Source organism: Neoarius graeffei, chromosome 10, assembly GCF_027579695.1.
Source record: "Neoarius graeffei isolate fNeoGra1 chromosome 10, fNeoGra1.pri, whole genome shotgun sequence".
In the NCBI taxonomy this organism is placed as follows: Eukaryota; Metazoa; Chordata; class Actinopteri; order Siluriformes; family Ariidae; genus Neoarius; species Neoarius graeffei.
Window position 1 is genome coordinate 34,236,377 of NC_083578.1, and position 21,472 is coordinate 34,257,848.

A 21,472-nucleotide genomic window follows, 5' to 3' on the forward strand; every position below is an offset into this window, starting at 1 on the left:
TAATGTTTGTCCATTAAATTTCCCTCACATTCTCCCCCCTTTTTATCCTACAGGATAATGATTGCTAAAGAAAGAAAAGAACTGTACACAGTTTCAGTGATAAGAGTTCTCAGAGAGATTCGACTTAACACGTCATTGAGTGTACAGGGATAATGCTAAGGCTGTTTTTATAAGACATAGACATCTTTAAGTAAATGCTAGCAAGCCATATACATAGATCAGGAATAATAGAACAGGAAACAATCATAATGAAAGTGTTTTAAGTCAGGACTAGTTTCATGTCAACTGTGCGGATGTCATTGAATGGTGGGTTATAGTCTTCGTGTGGATTTGGAGGCCAGTCAGGCAAGTGGTCTGAGTCTATTTTCACCATCTGGTAACCAATATTTGTCAGCTGCCTCTGAAACACAGACATACAACATTGACAGAAAACAGGGAGCAAACATAGCATCACAATCACTCAGCCCAGGACCGGTAGGGTGGATAGAATTAGAGTCTTCCATCCACTAAACCAATGCCACCAGCTGTCTTTGTCTCCTCCATGTTCGTCTGCTCATAATTGTTCAGCAGCCTTGCGCATCTTGTTCAGTGCCTCAGTGATGTTACCATGATTCCCGTAGTTTTCAGGAATACAAGTGTTCTCCTATCATGACACACACTCCACCTTCCTTTGCCAAAAGGATGTCGAGGGCCATGCAATTCTGTGTCGTCATTAATCTGAGTGCTGTCAATTCAGTTCTCATGCCCTCCATGGCCTCTATGGTTGAATTCACGAACTGTGCCAGTCTATAATGCACCACCTCAAGTTCATTCCAGAGTTGTGTTGTCCCGTACTGTGGAAACAGTGCCTGGAAGAATTTCATCACCTTGGGTTGCAGCTGATGTTCTGGAGGAGGAAAATCATCATGGACACTTCTGCGCCGTCTGCCACTCATCTCAGGCGTTGCTATTATTAGGTGGGCATCTAATTGGATCAGGGCACACTTGCCTTTCCAATCTACCGGAAGAAAGTTATACACATGGTGACCACACTTCCACTGCCAGCCTGGGTAATAGAAGGTTGGACTTGCTAACTGAGTTAGATTCCCTCCTGGTCCTAAGTCACCTCCTATTGTCGCTTTTCTGCCTTGCTTGTACAGAGTGCCACTTCATCCCGTGCAGGTCACATTTGGATTTGGGACTGAACCCTGCACTGTGCAAATGATTGAACACCTAGTTTCCTTGACTTTCCCTACAAGGTTAGAGTTTGGATCTCCCTTTCGCCCTGCGCATAAGGTACAATGCAAATCCCCTTTCCTGGTTCATTTACACTAATTTCTACCCTCGGGTCGTCTCCCCCACCTTGATACATGACATTACAGCCTTTTTCTACATCATTACAGACAGCTTCCATCACGGCTCGCCATGCTTGCACAGTATCTTCATCCGTTGTGTTGGCGATCTCGAACACGAATGGTTATGTAACGGTGTGTGGCAGGGTGGAGCAAACTAGACAATTTGACCTGTTAGCTTGTTTAGCTGTAAAATTAGCATATTGCCAATACAAATTATGAGTTGGATGTCTCCCTCGTCTTGATTCTGTGTCAGTCTGGGTTCCCTGTATCGACCACCACACGAATCCTCCCGTGAGCCCCAGCAGGATCAAGATGCTCAGGCCCATGACTGGACCTAGTTTATAATGATTTACCCCCTTCATTTTATGTTAACTAAGTCTCTGAGTTAACCCTTGCCCTTTTTGACGTGTATTGGTGCTCAGAGGGTGGGCATGCCCTATCAGCCCTCGTCCCACCTCACCGGAGCTTGGAGAAACTCGGGACTTCTGAAACCAGTTTTAGTGACTAGATACTAAGATATTCTTCTCTATTGAGGGTGCAACAGCGTAACTGTGCTGCCACGCTCAGTTCCACAGAACTTGCTCGCCACGTGGTTTGGATCAAGGTGGGAAAGCGGTCACGTGGGGCACCTTCTGAATGATAATCACTTACCTCTCCTCCTGAGTCTCAGGTTACCACTTGTCTCACCTTATGGTTGGGGTTCTATTCTAAGATGGACTCAATTAACACTTCTTTCTCCTTGTTGGTGTCATTCAGATTTGTCCACTGGGATTGTCCTTCTGGAGCTGTCACTCTGACCTCTTTGTCTGTGATAAGGAGCAACAGCCCATCTCCTAATGGGTTACACGCTTCAGTGTCCACTAATTCTCGGGTGCATGCGTGATTGATGCGATACTCGCACTGTTCCATGTAGTAATTTTTTTTTCTGTTTTTCCTCACGAGCTTTAGTCAGTGTCTGGATCACTTAGGCCTTCTTTTCCCTCCTGCTCAGCTGGTTCAGGAACCCTCCTGCAATGGCTAGCATGGATCCACGTCACTCTGCCTGTGACCTTCACTGCCGTTGGGGTCGTGAGCAGGACCTGGAATGGGCCATTCCACTGTGGCTTGTTCCACTTGGTTCGTCGGAAGTCCTTCACCACGATCCAATCCCCTGGTTATAGATCATGCAGAGGTCCCTCAGCGGGTTTGGGAAGTGCTTCTTTTACCTGTTTGTGGATAGATTTCAAAGCAGAGGACAGCGTTGCACAGTAATTCAACATTGCATCATCACACAGTGTGGTGTCCGGCAGTGTTCCTTGAGCTGGCCCTATCCCCGTGTTGGGTACTCATCCAAACAGAATTTTGAATGGGCTTAACCCATGTTTAGGCTTAGTTTGCATCCTCATTTGTGTGAGTACTACAGGGAGGACCTTTGTCCATCCTAGCCCTGTTTCTGCACAAGCTTTGCTTAGTTTATTTTTAAGGGACCCATTTTCCCTCTCTACTGCTCCTGCACTGGCAGGATGATAGGCACAATGTTGTTTCAGGTCTACCCCTAGGAATGCCTCTATTTTCTTTAGGGCTGCATTAACAAAGGGTGTTCCATTGTCACTTGAGATTTTGCTAGGTATACCCCACCTAGGAATTATATCTCTCAGGAGTGCTTTGACTACTGCCTCTGAGTCTTGTTTAGCTGTGGGGAATACTTCGACCCATTTTGAAAATATGTCAACTTTTACCTGGCAATACCTTTTCCCTTCACTAGGTGTCAGTTCAATAAAGTCCATTTGGAAGTGATCAAATGGTTTGTCTGATATTGGGTGTGCAGCTTGAGTTAGTCTGATACCTTAACCTGCATTATGTCATGCACGTATCAAGCATTGCTTGCAAAATTTCGCAGCATAATTTGAAAACCCCTTTGTGAACCATCTCTTTGTTACTTCTGCTACCATCCCCCCTTTTGACACATGGGTGAGCCCATGTGCCAATTTTGCATAGAAAGGGAACATGTATTTTGGTAGACAGGGACAGCCCGAGGGACAAACCCAGACCAAGTTTGCAAAGACACAGCCTGCCTGTTTCCAGACTCGTCTCTCGTCCTGAGTGGCAGTGCGCTGAAGGTCCACTAGCTGTAAACAGAGGGTAGAAACCTGAGGAAAAGCAAGGTTAGAGGGTGAACTGGAAGCTGAGGCTGCACTCTTAGCTGCCGCGTCCGCCTTGGCATTTCCTTGAGACACAAGATCAGTATTGTTAGTATGCGCAGCACACTTACACACAGCAATGGTTCTAGAGAGTAGAATAGCATCCAACAACTCAGAGACCAGTTTATGATGTGCAATGGGAGATCCTGTGCTAGTCAGAAAATTTCTGTGTTTCCAAATGGTGCCAAAATCATGCACAACGCCAAATGCATACCTACTGTCCGTAAAAATATTGACAGATTGCCCTGCCGCCAATTTGCATACCTCAATGAGGGCACAGAGCTCTGTGGCCTGCGCCGATAGGTTCAAGGGCAGACACGATGCCTTGAGGACCTCGTGATCTGAGACTACGGCAAAACCTACTTTGTTCTTTCCTGTCTCTGGGTCTCTGGAGGCTGAACCATCCAGATAGAAGACCATGTCTGGATTTTCCAAAGGGTCGCTCTTTAAGTCTGCCCTGGGGGAACAAAAATCATTAGTGAGAGCAACACAGTCATGTGGCTCTCCATCGTCCTCTGTAGGCAGAAGAGAGGCAGGATTCAGAACAGTACAACGTTTCACAATGATGTTAGGCATATCAAGTATGACAGTGTTATACTTCAGCCATCTCTGTGCTGACAAATGTGACGTCTTTTTCTCCAACAGAAGCAGGGAGACAGCATGTGGGACCAAAAGGGCTGAGGTTAGAATACCCCACAATATTTCTGGAGGCAGTTACCGCCTTTTCAGCTGCAGCAACTGCACGCAGGCAAACAGGAAGTCCAGCCGCCACTGGATCCAGCCTGCTGGAGGAGTAAGCTACAGGTCTCAATCTATCCCCATGTTTCTGCAAAAGAACAGAGATCATGAAACCCTTCTTTTCATCTACAGTTTGAACAAATGATTTATTGGGGTCAGGCAGTCCCAGCATGGGTGTGGTCTGCAGGGCACTTTTAAGGGCCAGGAATGCTTCTTCAGCCTCTGGTGTCCATACGACAAGTGACAAAGTGGTGAGGGATAAACCGTGCACGAGCTCTCTCACTGGACTTTCCAGGATGGAATAATTTGGAATGAATGCTCTGCAATAGGAACACATACCCAAAAATGACAAAACTTGTTTCACAGTGATCGGCTTGGGAATGTTCTGAATAGCTGAGACTCTGTCCGCAGACAGCGTTTTTCCCTCCCCTGTGATATCATGCCCCAAGAAATGCACCTTCTGTTTTGCAAACTGTAATTTTGTGAGACTAGCCTTATGACCTTCCTTAGTGAGGTGTCGCAGTAGCGTTACGGTGTCATCTTCACATTGAGCTTTAGTTGGGGCACACATAATTAAATCCTCAACATACTGCAGCAAAGTTGATCTTGGTGACAAAGTTAACGAAGTGAGGCTGTCTCTGAGACACTGGTTGTATATGGTTGGGGACTCGCAGTAACCCTGGCACAAATGAGTGAAAGTGTATGGACGACCATCATACATAAAGGCAAACCAATACTGGCTGTCTTTATGTAAAGGAATAGAAAAGAGTGCATTTGCTAGGTCCACCACTGAAAACCACTTACTGTCAGCGGGCACCTGGCCCAAAATGGTTTATGGATTAGGGACGTCAGGTGTGCGCGGAACAACCACAGCATTGACTGCTTGCAGATCTTGGACAAACCTCCACTCATCGGGCTGGGACGGTTTTCTTGCCTTCTTAACTGGAAAAATATGAGTGCGCACTGGAGAGTCCTGGCAAGGGACAATTACACCTGCCTTCAGCAACGAATCAAAGACCGGTTTTATACCTGTGATTGCTTCTGGTTTGAGTGGGTACTGGGTCTGTCTAGGCCTGAAATCTGATTTGGGGGTGATCACCACTGGTTCAGCATTCTTTATTAGGCCCACATCATGTTTACCCTTCGCCCAAATGGAATTTGGAACTCCCGCCAATTTGGGGTGCACCTCTGCTGGAGTTATGCCCGTGGAAACAGAGACAAACAGGCCACTATGGCCGGGGTCCCCAGGACCCTGGTCATCAGTGGCTAATATTATGCTGCGCTTCACATGCACACACACAGCCTGACTTTGCTTGTAGACCCCAAGCCTTTGACAAAACAACACACTAGGGTCCTCTGTTTGGGACCATTCATTGTCATTGGCTGCGCACTTCCTGACCCACTTCCCCACATCTTTCCAATGGGCGGCTCGCGGCTTTGCTAATGAGATATGGGGTATAGAATTAACGATGTCAAAGAAATCATGTTGGCAGCAGTCAACCTCAGAGTCCTCTGACATGAGACCGCATATAACATGTTTGAGAACACTGTGATGAACATTGATGCAGCTGTTTGGACAACGAGTAAAATGGACCTGCACAGCGCAATAATGTTTAGACCAATATGTAGTTTTGAGGGTCAATCTTTCACGTGCGTGGGGGTCTGCAAACCAAGTCTTTCCAAACTCTACATCTTGCCCTTGGTGAACATGTGCTGCACAATGCAAATCTTCCTCTTTCATACAATCTGTGTCAACTGATGAGGTGTTCAAGTGTGCGAGCTGTACAAGGTGTTTGGGGGTTTGTGAGAGTTGATCTGAGCAGAGCCGCCAGACATACACATACAGAGGGCTTCCAAACCCATACTGCACACCGCACATTTCACTTACTTCAATAGTTAGTCCATCTGGAGTGGACATGAGATTAACTCCTAATTTGCACATTAAATCACATGCTAACAAATTTACTGGACATGTATGTGAGATGAGAAATGAGTGGGATGTAACTATTCCTCCCTCGCTTTTACATGGGAGGTTGACTGAGAAAGTTTTGGTTACAGGTCGTCCTGAGATGCCCATTGTCTGAATAGAAGTTGAGCTGAGCGGTGGGTCTACTGGAAGTATCCCATGTTGTATCACTGAGTGTCCTGCTCCAGAATCTACTAAAAAGGTTAACACATGCCCACATACAGTGAGGGGCATACAAGGAAGTTTAGAGAAGGGAGTAGTTGTGTATTTTAACAAACTTAATGCAACTTCAGGTGTATCTATTTGGACTGGTGTATCGGGCATTTCTGTGTAGTCTTGCTGTTGCATGCAGGTGCTGCTACTAATGTGTTTAACATTATGTGAATGCTCCTGTCTATGTGTATGTGTATCATCAGGTGTGTGTGTGTGTGTGTGTGTGTTACCTCCCCTGTTCTCTGTGTGGGGCCCATTCCCGGAGTATGCCCATCAGTCTGCTTTGCTGTACTCCTCACAGGGCCTCTGGCTGCTACTGTGCAGACAATTTCGAGCAATGTGTCCCTTCTGATTGCAGTTGTAGCAGGTTGCACCTTTTATCCAGGAAGAGTCACTCCAGGTCGTCTTATCTCGGCCCCTACCTCGACCTCTTCCTCTTCGTCTTCCTCTTTGTCCAGGCTGAACAGTCTGGAAAAGAGTGAGAGTGATGGCGTGTAAGTCTTGGTCTCTTTGTGCTGACTTTGTCTTCTTCTCTTTCAGCAGCTTTTCTGCATGTACAGTGTACTGCTCGATCTTGGTGAGGCTGGCGGTTTCCCACAGGCGACAGAGCTGCTTTACTGACTTGGCCACTGCTGGATTCATACCGTTCATGAAACTGTTCCGCAGGTGCGCTTCCCAGACCTCAGGAGTGTCTTCCACTCCAGCTAGGATCATGGATCTGGTCAGGCCACTGTGTTTCTCATGCACAGCGTTGAGATGAGCGAGAAACGCTGACACACGTTCTCCATCTTCTTGCTTACACATACTGATCTTAGTCATGTCTATGTTCAAGGGAAAAGCACAGTCCAGACGAGCACAGAGAGCAGTGATGGTATCTCTATACTCACCATTGCCAGCCGCACTCCAGTCTGGTGTAGTTGCTCGCTGGTCAGCTTCCGGCCACTCTTTGGAAATTTTGTTCCAGTCTATACACATCTTGATCATGAGTAGGCGGCGAAGTTCATGGGTGGTTGGTCGGAATTCTCTGCAAAATATCAGCAGCTCATTACCAAATCTCTTTCCTCCTACCTCTCTCACATTGGGAAGAGAAGCCATGCTTTCCTTCATGTCAGCTGTCGTCCAGGGTCTGTGGACTAAAAGTACTCCGTCAGCTCCAGCTACTTCCATCATTGGAAGATGAAGGACTTCAGACTTTAGGTTACGGCCTTGTGGACCCACTGGTGAGCATATGGTCAGGTCCAGGAGGGTGTCTTTTCCATCGCCATATGCAAGACCGGATCTCGTGTGTGATGGAGAAGCGAGGGGAGGCACTGACACTGGAGGCAGCTGGTAGGCTGGAGGAGATTCCAGAGGCTCAGTTTTTTTCTTTGTCTCAACTTCTCCCCTTCTCTGTGGGTGAGGCACTTGTGGGAATGATGCTCCGCCTTGCTGAGGAGGCAATGTGTGTCAGGGTGGTGGGGCAGACTCCAGGTCAGGGTCCATCTGAAATTTCAAACACTGAGAAGAGGGTGAGAGCCCTGCCTGTCGTTTCTCTCTTTTGTACTCTCTCTTAAGTGTTTCTTCTTTCCATGCAGAAAACGCCCTCCAGTCCCCTAAGAACTTAACATTATCTGCAGACTCTTCTTTTTCCTTCTGTTTCAACTTTTCTTCTCACTGTCCTATCTGCCTGGGACTAAAACTGCCCTTTTCAGGGAATCCTAAGTCCTTTACCCATATGTCAAACTGTGCCAAACAATCCTCGCCATACAAGGTTTTCATAAACTGGATGTTTGGGTTGTCATCGGAACACCCACTTCTTATTATTGCACATGTAGCCTCAGGCTTGCTTGCTTCTTCCTTTCCTTTCCTTAACTTGCTGCTTCTGTTCCCCATTGTACACTGTTATATTAATAGGCTATGACAACAGCGGCTGAGTTTCTTTATCAGGATCACAAGAAGAACAGTTTGGACTATGTCCAAAAATGCGACACAATAATCCTTTAGGTATGTTCTTATTAGTAAACAATTTATCTGACATTTGCCTTAAACTAAAGTAGGTATCATTTAGCACAACAACCTCAAAGACAACTCGCACATGTGTACAAAATCTGTTTCTCTGTTTCAGAATTTTGTGGAGGACAGTACTCTGTTAATTCATCAATATTTTGTGTGCACACCGGTGTGTCTTTGCGACTTCGTAATTGAACCTCTCTATCCCATTCCTCCGATGGGCTAGTTGTTCACACAGAACAAAGTGAGCAAAACTCAATTCTCTCCCAGTTACGAATCGCTGAACACGAGTCCATCGAGACATGCACCCATACTTCCCTCACTCAAGTAGGTGAGCCATTACCCAGTCATCACTTGGGCGGATTTTCTCTTACACAACCCAATAAACTACTCGCGGTTTATTGTCTCAAAATTGTGTTTTATCCGTTTCGGCAAGCATATTGATGGTACCACAGCTTAGCAGTCCTCCTGGGCTCTGACAAACTTCTGTCCATCTCTTATATCAGTCTTCCTTGACTGGGACAATCTCTGTCCATCTCTTATATCAGTCTTCATTGACTAGGACAAATCTCTGTCTGTCTCTTATATCATTCTTTAAATACTAGGACAAATCTCTATCCATTTCTTATGTCATTCTTTAAATACTGTTTCCACTAATTTCTTTACACAAGAATGAAAAGTTATCACTTACTGGTTCGGTGAGCCCTGATGGCCTGATCTCTCGTCCAAGTTCTCAGCTCCGCACCGTGACCTTGGGAGTGTTCCGTTGTCCAAGGATCAGACGCATAGGGCCCACCCAGGGGGCCAAATTGTCCTGGAAATTTCTAATAAATACTTCAGAATGCTTAGCAGTTGTCTTTTCAGTCATTTATTATGGTAAATCATATAAAAGAAATATAAGATAGGAAAGAAAGAAAATTAAAGCAGAACATCACCTCTAGTGATGTGAGAGTACGCGCACGCTCTGAGTTGTGTTTTAGTGGCTGTTATCTATTATACTCTAAAGGCATTCACTTACTGCTCGTGTCTTCACGTGATTGGCTCAAGATTTTCTATGAAGCTTTGTTAAAGCGTGCACCTGGCATTCTCTGAGATGTGCAGGAACTCAGACACCCTGCTTATCACCAGCCAAGGCCACAGAAAGGCGATTACAGCATTGGAAAAACAACTTTTCTCAGTACACTAAGTCACTTGAGCTCAACATACAGAAACACAGAGAATAATAATGTTTGTCCATTAAATTTCCCTCACAGTCCCTCCTCCCAATTTTCATGCAGCACATCTAGAATGCCACGTGGCTTACGCCTGTATAATAATTCAAATGGGGAGAACCCCATGGAGGCTTGTGGGACCTCTCACACCGCGAATAACAGCGGCTCGAGCCATTTATCCCAGTTCCGTGCGTCCTCGCTTACAAATTTTAAAATTTTGTTTTTGAGGGTGTGATTGAACCATTCGACTAAGCCATCTGTTTGTCGGTGATAAACGCGGGTGCGGATAGGCTTAATTCCCAGTAACCCATACAGTTTGCACAGTGTGCGTGACATACCGGTAAATGTAGTGGCTTGATCAGTCAGAATCTCTTTGGGGATTCCAACTCGGGAGATGATGTGGAAGAGCGCTTCTGCAATATTACGTGCTGAGATATTGTGAAAAGGCACTGCTTCTGGATATCGCATTGCATAATCCACCAGAACTAAAATAAAGCGATATCCTCGGGTTGACCGATCTAATGGCCCAACAAGATCCAACCCAATTCTCTTGAACAGGGTCTTGATTTAATGGCTGAGGGCACAAAGGCGCTTTTGAAATGGCCGCCAGATTTACTAACTGGCATTCGCGGCATGCCATACACCACCTACGGACATCACCGTGAATCCCTGGTCAATAGAACCGGGCCATTATTCAAGCTAGTGTCTTATCCTGTCCCAATTGTCCGGCCATGGGATTAAAGTGAGCTGCCTGGAATATAAATTCCCGGCGGCTCATTGGGATTAAAAGCTGAGTTATCGGTTCTTTAGTCTGAGTGTCCTGCGTCACTTGGTATAACCTATCCTTCATAATGGAGAAATCGGGGAAGGACGGTGTGGTGTTTGGCTGGAGCGTTTGACCATCAATTACTCTCACTTGGTCAAACGCATGCCGCAGAGTCCCGTCCCATGACTGCTCTAACAGGAAATCGACGAGGGAATCCCCGAGAGAGGGAGGAGGAGCAGGCTGCTCCTCACTCTGATGTGGTGATGACATAGACGGCTCTGTGACAGCTGCTCCCGCCAATGCCACACCGGGACCTCCCCCCACTAAATTATGGCAGGCCCCACTCTTCACTAAATGAGTCATTAATTCCCCAAATCCCAGCCAATCAGTCCCCAAAATTATCGAGTGGGTAAGGCGAGGATTAACTGCCACCTTTACTCTAAATTTCTCCCCTCGAAATAGAATGTGGACCGACACTAAAGGGTAGTTGTGAACATCCCCGTGCACACACAACACCTTCACCAATTGTGCTCTCCCCAATGCCTCATCTTGCACCAGGCTTTGGTGGATTGAGGTCTGATTACAGCTGGAATCCACCAAAGCCTGATACGTATCCCCTTGGATACTCACCGGTATGCAATATGCTCCATCCTGATTGAGGGCTGTCCCTGGCATGTCAGGGATCCGGACCACCGCACCCACCTCCATTGCCGAGCACTGATGCTGGAGGTGCCCCGGCTCCCCGCAGTGCCACCATACTGGCCCAGGCTCTCCCTCTGCACAAGTGTTCCGGAGTTCACTCACCTGAGGGGGGGTAGACACAGACACGGAAGTAGGAAACAGTAGGGCACCGCGGGTGCAGCGGGCTGGCTGGGGTGGAGCCGGCCCCCGTGGTGGGGGAACGGGGCGAGGATGAGGAACAGAGGGAGAGAGAGAAGAGAGGGGAGAAGAGGGGACACACCATCCTGCCATTGGAACAGCTGCCATATGGTCCTCCGCCAGCTCGATGGCCCGATCCAGTGACGCCGGGAGATGGCACTGGACCCACTCCGCTATTGCTTCCGGAAGTCGTGCGATGAATTGTTCCAGCACCACCAGGTCGATGATTCCCTCGGTGTCATGGTTGTTGGCCCTCAGCCACTGCCGGCAGGCGTCCCAGAGCTGTTGGCCAAACGCGAATGGCCGGCCGACCTCCTCCAAGCGCAGTGCACGGAAGAGCTGCTGCTGCTACTCCGGTGTGTGCCCCACACGTTGGAGGACGGCCCTGCAGAGGTCAGCATAGACCAGCCGGCTATCGGCAGGGAGATGTAGCACGGCCAGCTGCACCTTGCCCATTAGCAGGGGGAGGAGGCGCTCCGCGCGCTGCTCCACCAGCCAACCCCACGCCTCTGCTGCCTGCTCAAAAAGAGCAAGGAAGGCTTCAGGGTCATCCTGAGGACCCATCTTCATTAGGGTGAGGTGGGGAGGGTCCGCGCCGGTGGTGATGGTGAACCCCGCCAACGCGAGCAGGTGCAGAGAACACCTGGCGATCTTCCTGCTGCACCAGCACCAGGGCTTCAAACCATTGTTCTTGCTCCTTCCAGAGGGCAACCAGCGCCTGGTGCTGGCTCTGTTGGGCCATGGCGAGGGCATGGACCAGGTCCTTGAAGGGGGAGGACTCCATGGGGCTGTTCTCTTCCGTCCTCCAAGTCCCAGGTTTCGGCACCAATGTAGCAAGAGTTCTAGGTGGGTGGAGCACAGAAGCATGGCAGGCCAGAACTGAGTTCTCAAAAACTCTTTTATTTTAGTTTTTCAGCTTCTATATTCACACTCGCACATACACACATGCATGCACACAAGCATCCAGGTTGGGGGAGAGCTCCCTTCCTATGCTCTCCCTACCATCTTTATAGGGCATGGTCACTGGGGAAGACACACAAACACAGGTTAATTCCCATCAGGTGTAGTGATTCTGCCACTTACCTTCCCTAACTCCGCCCTCCATTCACAGACTGACGCTTGACCATGCCCCCGCTGCCGCATCTAGTATACAAGATGAAGATTTTGGTGTGGAAATTAGCGAAGCTAGTTCAATTTCTCTAAGGGGAGTAAAAAATTATATTTGCTGATCTCAGAGTTATATTGTTAACTAAAAGGTTCCTTCAATTGTCTGCCTTTTAATTAGTAGTTTGAATTTTTTTTGCTTGATATTTTCAATTTTGCCATTGAAAAAAAAATCATCAAGTCATTGCTACTACATCTTGCAGGTGTTCATGTGTCTATGGTGGTCTTTTTCCTTGTCAATTTTGCTACTGTATTAACCCTTGTGTGGTGTTCATATTTTTGTTACTCAGCCAGTGTTCATGGGTCTGGTGGACCCTCTGCATTTTGGTGTTTTAAATTCAACAATTTTACATTAAATACTTAACAGCTGTTTACTTCACCCCGATTGCAAGCAATATACGAGCAGCATATATGGTTAAAAAAAAGAGAAAGAAAACGGGTCCCACAAACCTGAACACCATACAAGGGTTAAATAGGACAGGATAAAGCAGCTACAGATAATGAGATGAGATTAATTAATATTATGTGGCAGTGGGGGTGTGGTCAAGCATCAGTTTGTGAATGGAGGGAGAGGCCAGGGAAGGTGAGTGTGTCACGCTTCCGGGCTCACCCTCCATCTGCCTCAACCCTCAGGCCTCCATTTCCTATAATATATCACATGTAATATCACATGTACTCCGTCAACCGATCCGGAACTACTTTGTAGAAGTGGTTCACCTGAATTCTAATCACCATCACCTGTACCTTTTGTTTGTGTCTGTATTTATACGCCTTTGTCTGTCTTTTCCTTTGCACTGTATTGTCTTCACTTCTCGTAAGCCTATTGAGCATTATTATATCGATTGTTTCTCTGTGTATGACCCTTTTTGCCTTCTGTTTTTTTTTCCCATTTTGCCTAGCCCTTGTGTTTTGATTGCCCATCTCTCTTGATTCCCAGTTTCTCGATTATTGCCTGTTTTTCTGATTATGATTTGCCTAGCCCTTGTGTTCTGATCGCCCGTATCTCTTGACTCCCAGTTTTTCAATGATTGCTTGTTTTTTGACCACGATTTGTCTCACCCTATTACTGTTTTGTATTTCTTGGTTTTGACCTGGCCTGGCTTTTGTACATTGATTTCAGATTGTCCTTTTCTCATTAAAGCCTTGTTTTCATTTTACATCCCCAAGCATCTGGTTTGTCACAGCCGCGTTACAGAATACTGCGCCATCATGCAGACGACAGATTACATGGAGCTACAGGTAGTGATTAGCAGCCAAGGACAGATGCTCTGACAACATCACCAGTATTTTGATTCCGTGACTCAGTCCATCAATCACGCAACAGCAAGGTAAGCATCAGAAACAGTTGGCACAAATTGTTGAAAGCATGAGAGAAATTACCACCCAACTCCAACTACTCAGCTCCTCCAGCTCTCCTGTGATTTCCAACCAAGCTGCTCCCTCTATGGCTGTTACCAGTTTGTTCATTGTCAGTAAACTCATCTCATCTCATTATCTCTAGCCGCTTTATCCTTCTACAGGGTCGCAGGCAAGCTGGAGCCTATCCCAGCTGACTATGGGTGAAAGGCGGGGTACACCCTGGACAAGTCGCCAGGTCATCACAGGGCTGACACATAGACACAGACAACCATTCACACTCACATTCACACCTACAGTCAATTTAGAGTCACCAGTTAACCTAACCTGCATGTCTTTGGACTGTGGGGGAAACCGGAGCACCCGGAGGAAACCCACGCGGACACAGGGAGAACATGCAAACTCCACACAGAAAGGCCCTCGCCAGCCCCGGGGCTCGAACCCAGGACCTTCTTGCTGTGAGGCAACAGCGCTAACCACTACACCACCATGCCGCCCCTGTCAGTAAACTGGATACATTTAATGGCACACATAATCAGTGTTAAGTGTTTTTGTTGCAATGTTCCATATTTTTTGCTAACTCCCCTCCAAGCTCAGACAAGGCTCGTATTTCTTTTGTGATATCTTGTCTTATGGGCAAGGCATTAGATTGGGCTACTGCAGTTTGGCCCACAGTCCAATCCAACACGTGTTTACTTCGTTAGAGAATTCAAAGCAGTGTTCGATCACACCAGTGAGGGCTGCTTTCAAGGGGAATTTCTCGCCCGACTGCACCAGGGTAATCACTCAGTTTCCGATTACGCCTTGGAATTTTGCAATCTCGTGGCTGGGAGTGGTTGGAATGAGCCTGCGTTATTAGTGACATTTCACAATGGACTGAACTCTGACATCCTAGCTGAAATGGCTTGTAAGGATGATAGTCTTTCACTAGAAAAGCTGATTTCATTGGCCATTTGCCTAGACCAACTGAAACACAGGAGAGGTCCTCATAAATCTCCTATGGCTCCATCTGCTGCATTGACCCCTCACTGCTTGTATCCACCAACGACATGGACTCATGAGGCTCCAGAACCCCTGGAACCTATGCAGTGTGACGCGTTTCATTTGTCTGCCGAAGAAAGGCACTGACGTCTCCATGATGGTTTGTGTCTCTATTGCGGAACTGCCGGTCATGTTCTATGTGATTGTCAAATCCGTTGACACAAAACTCCAGCGCCAACCCCGGGAAAGCTAATGTGGTGAGTACTGTCATGGGGGACAGCGGAGAGGGCGAACGAGCTGAATGACTTCTTCAACGGGTTCAACCAGTCCACGTCAACCATCTCTCCTTCTTCCCTCAACACACCTCCCCCCAGTCATTGCAGCAGCCCCCTCCTCCTCCTCCTCCTCCTCCTCCTCCCCCACCTCAACACAGACTTCTCCATGCATCACTGCAGACCAGGTCAGAGGTCAACTGAGGAAGCTTCACCCCAGGAAAGCAGCAGGCCCGGACAAGGTGCGTCCCCGACTACTGAAGACCTGCACTGCTGAACTGGGTGAACCACTCCAACATATCTTCAACCTCAGCCTGCAGCTAGGGAGAATGCCCACCCTCTGGAAGACATCATGCATTGTTCTAGTTCCCAAGAAGAACTGGTCCAGAGAGCTGAACGACTTCTGACCGGTGGCACTCACTTCACATCTGATGAAGACGTTGGAGCAGCTCTTCCTCAGCTTTCTCAGACCCCAGGTGCAATATGCCCAGGACTGTCTACAGTTTGCATACCGGGCAGGTGTTAGTGTGGAAGATGCCATCCTCTACCTGCTACACCGAGCCCACTCGCATCTGGATAAGGGAAATGGCACAGTGAGGATCCTCTTCTTGGACTTCTTGAGTGCCTTCAACACAATCCAGCACCTTATGCTTCAGGACAAACTGAACAGGATGTGAGTGGACCCCTGCCTGGTCACCTGGATCTCCAGCTACCTCACCGACAGGCCGCAGTATGTCAGACTGAAGGACATCATGTCTGACACTGTGATTAGCAGCACCAGAGCACCCCAGGACACGGTGCTGGCCCCTCTTCTCTTCACCCTGTACACCGCGGACTTCTGCTACAACTCGGAGGTGTGTCACATTCAGAAGTTCACCAATGACACAGCCATAGTAGCGTGTATCAGGGATGACAGAGAGGAGGAGTATAGGAGCCTGGTGAGGGACTTTGCTGTTTAGTGCAACAGGAACCATCTGCAGCTCAACACCTCGAAGACCAAGGAGCTGGTCATTGACTTTGGGAGGTCCAGACCAAGGTCACGACCAGTTCTGATCGAGGGAGTCAAGGTGGAGGCTGTGGATTCCTACAAGTACCTCAGGCTGTGGCTGGATAGCAAGCTGGACTGGACTTGCAACACCAACCACCTGTACAGGAAGGTACAGAGCAGGCTGAACTTCCTGAGGAGGCTGTGGTCCTTTAACATCTGCAGAAAACTCCTGTGGATGTTCTATCAGTCCGTGGTCGCCAGTGTCCTGTTTTACACTGTGGTGTGCTGGGGGGACAGCACATCCAAGAAGGATACATCCAGGCTGGACAAACTGATCAGGCGGGCCAGCTCTGTGGTCAGCATGAAGCTGGACTCTCTGGTGATGGTGGCAGGGAAGAGGACTATGGACAAACTACTGAACATCATGGACGATGCCAGTCACCCTCTGCACACCGTCATCAGCAACTAGAGGAGCCTGTTCAGTGACAGAATGCTCCTTCCCAAGTGCAGGACTAACAGACTTAAAAACTTCTTTGTCCCTCACGCCATCAGACTGTACAACTCCTCTCTGGGGGGAGGAGGGGTAACAGGAGGACAGAGGATGGGAAGGAGCAGTAGCCTAGCCTGACAGAAAGCAATACAGGACACTGTGCAATATAAATGTGCAATATAATGTGCAATACCTCTCCTGCTGGGCTTTTTTCTTTTTTGTATATGTAAATATTTAATTTATCTAGAAGTTTTCTCTATTTTCTATTCTCTGTTTATCCTGTAATGATGCTACTGGAATTTTAATTTCCCTGAGGGAACCCTCCCAAAGGGATCAATAAAGTTCTATCTAATCTAATCTAATCTAATCTAATCTAATCTAATCTAATCTAATCTACACCCACTAGGGGGTTGGTCTCAAAGTCCTTTCTCCTACCTGTGACAGTTAACTGCCCGCAGTCTATCTCTGTGTTTTCAGCTTTAATTGATTCCGGAGCTGAAGGGGACTTTATTCACACCAAGCTGGTGCAGCAACTCCAGATTCCTGTGGAGCCACTGGAAACACTGCTGAGACTGATTGCTGTCGATGGGGATCCTGTTGGAGAGGGACTTGTTAACTGGGTCACAAAACCTATCAGTATGACTGTCAGTGCTCTACATTCAGAGGACATCCATTTATTTTTATTAAATTCTTCTGAGTATGCTATTATTTTAGATTTGCCCTGGCTTAGAAAACATAACCCAGTGATATCTCAGTCTGATAAAGAAAAACTCTCTTGGTCTAGTTACTGTTATGACACTTGTCTAGCATTCCCCACAGTTGTGGTATCGTCAACTACTATTGAAAGCCCCAATGCTAATGTCGCAGTCTCCGTTCAACTTGAATACAGTGATCTGCTAGAAGTGTTTAATAAGAAAAGTGCTACTAAACTTCCTCCTCACAGAGAATATGACTGTTCCATTGAGTTGATAGATGATGCTATTCCACCTAAATCTAGAATTTATCCACTCACTCAAGCAGAGGAGAAAGCTATGGAGGAGTATATTCAGGAGGCTTTAGAACAAGGAGACAATTTGCTCAAGTTTAGGGATAGGAATGTTAACCCATTCTTGTCTAATGTAGGATTCTAGTTGCTCAACTGTCTTAGGTCTTTTTTGTCGTCTCTTCCATTTTATGATGCACCAAATGTTTTCTATGGGTGAAAGATCTGGACTGCAGGCTGGCCAGTTCAGTACCCAGGCCCTTCTTCTATCCAGCCATGATGCTGTAATTGATGCAGTATGTGGTTTGGCATTGTCATGTTGGAAAATGCAAGGTCTTCCCTGAAAGAGACGGCATCTGGATGGGAGCATATGTTGCTCTAGAACCTGGATATACCTTTCAGCACTGATGGTGTCTTTCCAGATGTGTAAGCTGTCCATGCCACACGCACTAATGCAACCCCATACCATCAGAGATGCAGGCTTTTGAACTGAGCGCTGATAACAACTTGGGCTGTCCTTCTCCTCTTTAGTCCGAATGACACGGTGTCCCTGATTTCCATAAAGAACTTCAAATTTTGATTTGTCTGACCACAGAACAGTTTTCCACTTTGCCACAATCCATTTTAAATGAGCCTTAGCCCAGAGAAGACATCTGCGCTTTGGGATCATGTTTAGATATGGCTTCTTTGAACTATAGAGTTTTAGCTGGCAACAGCGAATGGCACGATGAATTGTGTTCACAGATAATGTTCTCTGGAAATATTCCTGAGCCCATTTTGTGATTTCCAATACAGAAGCATGCCTGTATGTGATGCAGTGCTGTCTAAGGGCCCGAAGATCACGGGCACCCAGTATGGTTTTCCGGCCTTGACCCTTACGCACAGAGATTCTTCCAGATTCTCTGAATCTTTTGATGATATTATGCACTGTAGATGATATGTTCAAACTCTTTGCAATTTTACACTGTCAAACTCCTTTCTGATATTGCTCCACTATTTGTCGGCACAGAATTAGGGGGATTGGTGATCCTCTTCCCATCTTTACTTCTGAGAGCTGCTGCCACTCCAAGATGCTCTTTTTATACCCAGTCATGTGAATGATCTATTGCCAATTGACCTAATGAGTTGCAATTTGGTCCTCCAGCTGTTCCTTTTTTGTACCTTTAACTTTTCCAGCCTCTTATTGCCCCTGTCCCAACTTTTTTGAGATGTGTTGCTGTCATGAAATTTCAAATGAGCCAATATTTGGTATGACATTTCAAAATGTCTCACTTTTGACATTTGATATGTTGTCTATGTTCTATTGTGAATACAATATCAGTTTTTGAGGTTTGTAAATTATTGCATTCCGTTTTTATTTACAATTTGTACTTTGTCCCAACTTTTTTGGAATCGGGGTTGTATATCCCAGTCCCGAGTCCTCTACTGAGGTTGTCAATGTACTACCCCCGTCAGTTGTGGTCGCCCCCATTAGATGGGAGATAGAAGAGGAAATAGATCAGGAATTAACTGTCACTCCTGCCCCTGAATCTTGCCCCATGGAAAGGAAGTATGTGCCTATTCAATGCAGGACAAATTAATTATGTGGACCCACTCCTCTTTAACTTCTGGCCACCCAGGGGAGACATGTACTCACCAGTTATTGTCTGGCAGATATTGGTGGGAGAACATGCTGTCAGATATCCAGGTTTGTCTATAGAGTGTACCACCTGTTCCAAATGCAAAACACTCAAAACTCTCCCTGCCGGTAAACTCATGCCCTTGCCTGTCCCTTCTCGTCCATGGTCACATGTAGCTGTAGATTTTGTCACTAATTTGCCCCCCTCACAGACCTACCGTCATTCTGACTATTGTTGATAGGTTCTCATGAGGAGTTAGATTTATTCCCTTCGCTAGCCTACCTACAGCCTTTCAGACAGCGGAAGCTCTTTTCAACTATGTGTTCCATATATTTGGTGTTCCTGAGGATATAGTATCAGATCGAGGGCCTCAGTTCAACTCTCATGTGTGGTCAGCATTCTTTGAGAGACTTAATGTAAGTCTCACCTCAAGTTACCATCCTCAGTCAAATGGTCAATGAGAAAGAGTCAACCAAGAACTAGGGAAGTTTTTGAGAATTCATTGTCAAGATAATCAAGCCGACTTGGTCAAAATATTTGCCCTGGGCAGAAATGGTGCAAAATTCATTGATTAGCACTGCTATAGGTTTACCACCATTCCTATATATGCTGGGTTATCAGTCCCCCTTAATGCCATGGTCTGCCATGCCCTCTGACAACCCTGCCATTGACAGTTGGATTCAACGGAGTGAGCAGGTCTGAAAACAGACACACCAGCACATTGAGAACGCTCTCTGCCAAAACAAAAGGCAGGCAGATTGCCATAAAAGTGACACACCTACCTACCTCCCTGGGGACCGAGTGTGGCTGTCAACCTGGGACTTCAGGTTTCCTGAGGGAAGTAGAAAATTATTGCCCAGTTACATTGGTCTGTTTAAGATTCTCCAGAGAATCGATGAGGTTACTTCCAAATTAGATCTTCCCGTGCAGTACTGTGTTTCCAACTCATTTCATGTACAGTGGGTACGGAAAGTATTCAGACCCCTTTAAATTTTTCACTCTTTGTTTCATTGCAGCCATTTGCTAAAATCAAAAAAGTTCATTTTATTTCTCATTAATGTACACTCAGCACCCAATCTTGACAGAAAAAAACAGAAATGGAGAAATTTTTGCAAATTTATTAAAAAAGAAAACTGAAATATCACATGGTCATAAGTATTCAGACCCTTTGCTGTGACACTCATATTTAACTCACATGCTGTCCATTTCTTCTGATCCTCCTTGAGATGGTTCTACTCCTTCATTGGAGTCCAGCTGTGTTTAATTAAACTGATTGGACTTAATTAGGAAAGGCACACACCTGTCTATATAAGACCTTACAACTCACACTGCATGTCAGAGCAAATGAGAATCATGAGGAACTGCCCAAGGAGCTCAGAGACAGAATTGTGGCAAGGCACAGATCTGGTCAAGGTTACAAAAGAATTTCTGCAGCACTCAAGGTTCCTAAGAGCACAGTGGCCTCCATAATCCTTAAATGGAAGAAGTTTGGGATGACCAGAACTCTTCCTAGACCTGGCCGTCCAGCCAAACTGAGCAATCATGGGAGAAGAGCCTTGGTGAGAGAGGTAAAGAAGAACCCAAAGATCACTGTGGCTGAGCTCCAGAGATGCAGTAGGGAGATGGGAGAAAGTTCCACAAAGTCAACTATCACTGCAGCCTTCCACCAGTCGGGGCTTTATGGCAGAGTGGCCCAATGGAAGCCTCTCCTCAGTGCAAGACATATGAAAGCCCGCATAGAGTTTGCCAAAAAACACATGAAGGACTCCCAGACTATGATAAATAAGATTCTCTGGTCTGATGAGACGAAGATTGAACTTTTTGGCGTTAATTCTAAGCGGTATGTGTGGAGAAAATCAGGCACTGCTCATCACCTGCCCAATACAATCCCAACAGTGAAACATGGTGGTGGCAGCATCATGCTATGGGGGTGTTTTTCAGCTGCAGGGACAGGACGACTGGTTGCAATTGAAGGAAAGATGAATGCGGCCAAGTACAGAGATATCCTGGAAGAAAACCTCTTCCAGAGTGCTCAGGACCTCAGACTGGGCCAAAGGTTCACCTTCCAACAAGACAATGACCCTAAGCACACAGCTAAAATAACAAAGGAGTGGCTTCGGAACAACTCTGTGACCATTCTTGACTGGCCCAGCCAGAGCCCTGACCTAAACCCAATTGAGCATCTCTGGAGAGACCTGAAAATGGCTGTCCACCAATGTTCACCATCCATCCTGCCGGAACTGGAGAGGATCTGCAAGGAAGAATGGCAGAGGATCCCCAAATCCAGGTGTGAAAAACTTGTTGCATCATTCCCAAGAAGACTCATGGCTGTACTAGCTCAAAA